We start from the raw sequence: 6,490 nt of genomic DNA on the forward strand, positions 1-6,490 counted from the left end.
TTATTAATATATATATTTATTTTGAGGAAATAGATATCAGTGAAGCAATTGAAACTTTTCTCTTGAGTTGTTTCGCAATGTATAACAATGCTGTTTACTTATTTTTTTCTTCTTATTTTTTGATTTCGAGTTTTAATTTGATTTGTAGCCGTAAATTTAGTAATCAAAAAGTCGGAGTTTCTTCGGAGAAATGGACTGAAAAATAACATTAACTGATATATCTTGAAATATGAGAAATGTAACTTTGTTACTTTTTATTAGGGAAAGTTTTTGTTGAAATCTGTGCAGAATTAATAAATAAATTACTACGCTTCTTGTTACCGAATTGATATAATTTAATAATTAAAAATAATCGTGATGATGATTTTTATAAAAGACTAGAAGTTTCAAATATTATTAGAATATATTCATAAAAATAGAGAATTATTATTAAATTGATCTAGGAAATTTAAATCAGGGGGTGTGGTACCCTGTGGTTAGAGAATCGGATTTAGGTTTGGAGCAGCCGGAGCTAGATCTTATGGGAGAAGACTCACCGAGTATACTATCTGTGGAATAAAAAGTTCGGTCGTTGAGTCGTACCATGAGTAAATGGATCTGATAAAAAGTCCCTTCCCCGTCAGATATGTGTCAACATTTTGAAAATGACCTCACGAATAAGTGTTGCTGCCATCTATCCGGGAGGTTTTGAGCTAAGGCGTACTTTTACCCTTTAGTGCTCTTTTTTCAGATGAAATGCCCTCCTGACTTAATTCGCAAAGGCCAATGACTAGTCCAAGTGTCGTAAGAAAAAGTTACAACAAGTTGATATAAGAAAATTGAAACAGATCAAAAGGTTTATGAAAAGGTCATTACATGTCCCTTGCTCAATTAAATGTTATATATTTCTTCAAAATGGGGCTTCGAATAGCGAAAAATACTTTTGTTTCGTCAAACAGAAATTCACTGAAAACCTCTTATATGACTGCATGCATTCATATTTGAGACTTTGTCAGAGAATGCTCTCATTCTCTGAAAAAGTCCTTTGTTGTATATGCGTTTCTTTTGGTTTATTTCAAATTATTTTCCTATACCAATTTAAGTATTATACTGTAATTTTTTTTTGTAAATACACTTGAAGACCAATTAAGGGTTAATGAAGTTTTACCGAAATTACATTTATGCAGCATTTTCGAACTGAGTATTAAAAAATATTTTTTTTAAAACATCATTAAATATTATAAGAAATCATTGCAAATAAAATATTAATCAGTTAATTTAACTCTCTTTTTTCTTAATTTTTCTTATAAGCACTTGAAAAATAAATTATGCAGGGTATGTGTATTTTTAGAATTCTCAATAATATAGTAAAATTAGGTCAAAAATTGTCAGAACTCGAGGTAAGAAAATTTCTAATCAGCCACAAATTTGTTTATGTGTCATGGTTAAAAGATCAAGGTAATGGTTTTCAGATAGTTGGATGCAACACGTTGTGTGTTTGAGAATAGAGTAAGTTAAAAGGGAAGGAAAAGTTGGCTGCTATTTATACAAATGCGATAGTGTTCCTTATATATTTAACTACACCAACTTATAGAGGCTAATCATGAGTCAATGAATTAATTCAGATGCAACTAGGGTTGTATGTATGAAAACTATTATTTTTATTATAAGAGCTTTTGAAATTTCCTTTTGTATAAAGTCATTGAAACTATTTTCAAATGCACATTTTTTTTGTTGAAAAAAGTATTTAACAAAATATTAACTTTCTTTTCTGATACAAATGTAAATAAAACTCAAATATGAAGACATTTTCCCACAGCTATTTTTAGCAAAATTCCTATTTTAGAGACAAATTATTTTTTCCCTATAAAATGTTCTGCACTGGCTTACTACATTCATAATGAAGCGAAGCTTAACCCCGACCCGCCTCCGAGTGGAGGCATCCGGGGATACTGGTGGCTCGATGTGCAAAAACGTGACTACTCAATACAAAGAGAACTCAGAAAAAGTGCTTGGCAACGAGAATCGGCATCACATATCGTCGACGGGAGGCCCCGTACCGATAATGAATATGTGACATTCATAATGAATATGTGACAAGCACTTTTTTTGTTTGTTTTATAACCGTCACAGAGCAGATGATCCAACTTTGGGATTACGACTGCTAATGTAAAGCCCCGTATCCTTATAATTGAGAACCCAATCCAGGAGACAAGGGGATTTCTGGATCAAGTATTGGGAGAAATTTCCCTCAGCGGAGGCCTTTTTTGTTGGAACTAACCCACATTTGCGTTACATGCAGAGGAAAACCATAAAAACGGTTAACCTAACTGCAAAGGAACTCTAACCTATGATCCATCTACCACTGAAGATATTTCCCGTCAGCACTGTGGTCGGTAAGAGCAGGATGCGAAATTCGTATCGACCAGCCATCGCTTGCATTTGAACTCGGTTGCCCTCATTGGAAGGTGAACGCTCTGAGCCACCACTACTCAAGATAACAAGTATTGGTGAAATTATTGAACAATCCTTCCCAAAATGTTGTTTTAAATGTTGCAATGGAATCATACATCAAAGGTTAAAAAGAGATTCGAATGCCACTGAATTAAGTAGAGTTATTTCCTTTTCAAGTACGTTTCCAACTATCTCCAAGGCTTAAATGAAATAAGGTTCTAAAATTTCACTTTTCTGTTTAATTTTTAAACTACTTATTAAAATATAAGCATTGGTACTTGATAAAAAATTCATGAAATAAAAAAAAATATCATGAGGCCGTTTCTTAAGGCATTTTGCAGTAAAATTCTTATTTCAAAATCACAACTATTATGTCTGTGGTCTGTGCCAGTATATTGAGTATTGGTTTACTCCAGTGGTAATTGACATATAGCATTGTAGTGTCATATAGTATTGTAGTGACGATTACTAACTTTTCCAAAGTATTGCTTGAATTTATAATGGATTCAAGCATCAAAGATAAAAAGAAAAACTAGAATGCGATTAAAATAACTGGCTTTTTTGTCAAGTTTGTTTTCAATTATCTCTATATGGTAAACCAACCAGAGAAGGAACACTACCCAGTGAAGGAACATTTCATATATATTGATTAAAAATAAGAATTTGAAAGTTTTTCTTCAGATAGATTGGTAACAATAGCTTACTGCCGAACAATAGGATGTCATCTAGCAATGTTTTGGATTACCTGGTCAAATAGACTTCTCTGGAAAAATTTTTGAATTTGTTATTATCTCTGCAACACCTTGTTTCTTTGAAAAAATTATGATTTGAGTGTTTGTATTTATATGTTTGAAGTGAAATTAATTTCATGGTTTTATTTTTCACACTGTGTGAAGGAGAATTCAATATATAGCTATTGAAATTACGTTTAATTTTTTTTTAATCATCATAGCATAATAAAGTACTGAGATAAGGGGGTGCTTATTCACTGGATCACTAAACGATGAAAAACCAGTGAAGGAACAAGTGTTCCTTTACCGGTTTTTTTTTCGAAGTCAAAGAAAATAAAAGATGAACTTCAATTTTCCTGTACCTTTAGTGATGTTCCGCATCAAAAGTATGTTAAAAATACGAAAAACAACTTCTAACCAGTGAGGGAACAGGCATGTTCCTTTACTGGGCATTGATTTCCCTGTGAATGAACAGTATGTGTTAATATGTTGACACGTTAATTTTCAATTCATGATTACAAGAAAAAAGTTAACGTTTTCCAAGTATTTATATGTTATAATTTCAAGAATAGGCTTGTTTTTAAATATTTGTATGGCTTATAAATTCATAAAGAGCATTAAAAAATAACTAAAATTAAGTGTTCCTTTACTGGGTGTTCATTCACTGGTAAGAGCTGTTCCTTCACTTGGTCTTCTTACTACTTATTATTTGAACCTTCAAAACTTTAAAACAATATTATGTAAGTACTCTAAAATTTTTTTACATAATTTGCAATTAGTAACAAATATGTTGACACTGTCATTTAACTAAAATTGCGAATTTTGAAATTAATATGATTTCTTAAAAGGCAAGCGAAGCTTAAGTGCTCTTTCACTGGTTAGTTTACCCTAGCTAAGCGGAGATAATCAGATTTCGTACTTTCGCTATCGTCGAAGTTAAAAATATTTTCTCAAACACCATTCAATCAATTTTATTCCAGAGACTAAATTATTTCGTGTGTATCAAAATATTCAGCATTAGTTTACTTCTGTCGTAATCAATATATAACAAGTTATGCAGAAACGTTTACAAACTTTTCCAATATGTCGTTTTAAGTTACAATGGAATCAGACATCAAAGGTTGAAGAGAAATTTGAATGCCACTGAAATAAGTGGCTTTTTCCTTTTCAAGTATGTTTTCAATGATCTCCAGAGCTTAAATGAGACTTTAGTTCAATTTAAAGGAACTCAAAGTATGTTACTTGTTTCGTTAATGTTTTCATTTCTCAAAAGCTTGTTCAAGATGTAACGCAAACTAATGAATCATTAAAAGGTTGTTCTTAGAAGAGAAAAGTTTTAAGGCAAAACTTCTTCAAAGGCAATTAATCAGATGACCAAATAAATTCTTCTTTTCGACAAGTAGTAATCTATTCTTACATGTCATTTTCTTGACTAAATTTCTCATTTTTTTTTTTTTTACGGAAATAAAATTGAGAAGGCGAAAGGTTGATTAATTATAAACATACTTAACTTGTTTATTAGAGCAGGTTTCATTCTAAACTAAATTGTTTAGCAATTTTTCTATTTAATAGAAGCATATCAAATAAATAGTGCATCACTGGGTAGTCTGCTATGCCCCATGATAACATAGCTAAAAAATAATTTCCAAAATATGATTTTGGATATTGATTTTATGAGGGGGATTAAATATACATAGGATTTTTTTTTAATTTTTCAGCGATTTCTTTTTTTTTTAATCCTGGCGGTATAGAAAGAGATGGGTCACGTAGTAAACCCATTGAGCTCAAATTGTTAAACCACTACAGTGGATGAAAGTCTCTAAAAAATAAAGCAAAATTTAAGAATTATACGAGTTCCAAATCTTGTGCACATGCGCAATTACTTGTGTTGAGGATGAAAAAAATATTTGTGTTTAACAAGTAAATTATTTGCGTTAAGCATGTAAATTATTTGTGTTAAGCATGTAAATTATTTGTGTTAAGCATGTAAATTATTTGTGTTAAACACTTAAAAAAATCTATTACGCATGTAAATCACTTTACATGAAGTTGAATTGTTCAAGTTTCGTTTTCAAATTTATTTATGAGCAGAATTCTCCCTCCCCTCTTTTCTTAAGAGAACAAATAATATTCCTTTTCCGATAATAAAAAAAAAATTCTTAGTTTTCTTAGGAGTTTTGTGGTTTGTAACACTTTCAAAAATTAAAATATTTTTGCCCTTAAATCGCGTTATGGCATGCTAAATAGTTCATCCATTGAGAGAGAAAAACCTATGCTGCTGCAGTTATTTGCAGAATAATTCTGTAATCGACTATTATAATTTATATACTATTCTTCATGATTTTTCGGTGCAAATAAAATTGTTCAAAGTCAAAGATTGAGAATTATTATGCAGTATTTCCTTCATTGAAAGTATAAATAAAATGATCCATTTAAAAGTTAAATCACTACATCCGTAAATGAAAAAAACCTATCAAAATTAATCAGTAAATGCTAACTATTTAATAATTCCTAATAACTATATTAATAACTTTGGCAGCCCTCAATAATTTATCCTCAAAGGATCTAAAAATTGGACAAATAAAAATTAATATTTTATATAAATTTACTATAAAAGTTATCTAAACGTCTTATAAGCATTATATTATTGTTACATTGATGTTATCATTGCTGCTTAATGCTGCAAACTTTACATTAACCTATTAAGGTCAAATTTTGTTAAGCAGTTGTGTTTTAAAGAAGCAGCTGCTGAATCCTTTTGTGTCTATTAATTTTAACGTTCAAAATGTCTTAAATTAAGATAAGAAATAAATGCATTTTAACGAAGGCACATTTTACATGCTTTCTTGGTAACGTTTTCATGAATATGGAGGCGGAGATGAAGAAGATCATCTGTAAACATAATGAGCATCTCTTTCGTTAAAGCATTTTGCGCATAACTTAGAATCATTATTTTCTTGAGAAGCGAAAGAGTTTAAACCTGCTTGCTTTCGTTTTAGTTTGATGGTAAAATGAGGGTTAACTTTAGATTTAATTCGTTGAGTCTCCATTGTTTAAGCAAAACTTTATTTATGTACAGTAATTAGAATCTACTTTATTAAAAATTTCTTTTTATTTGTAAAACTTTCAAAATAATTGATTAAATTATAATGCGTTGTTAAAAATCTTCTTACGTATATATTTTAAGTTTATTCTATATTTTTACATTAGCTATATTTTAGTTATTTGCTTTTAATAAAATTTTAATATTTATGGTGATATGAATTTTATTACATTGAACGATAATACAGACGAACTAACCGATCAGCACGATATATATATATATA

This window comes from Parasteatoda tepidariorum, chromosome 1 (assembly GCF_043381705.1).
Source record: "Parasteatoda tepidariorum isolate YZ-2023 chromosome 1, CAS_Ptep_4.0, whole genome shotgun sequence".
NCBI classification, from domain to species: Eukaryota; Metazoa; Arthropoda; class Arachnida; order Araneae; family Theridiidae; genus Parasteatoda; species Parasteatoda tepidariorum.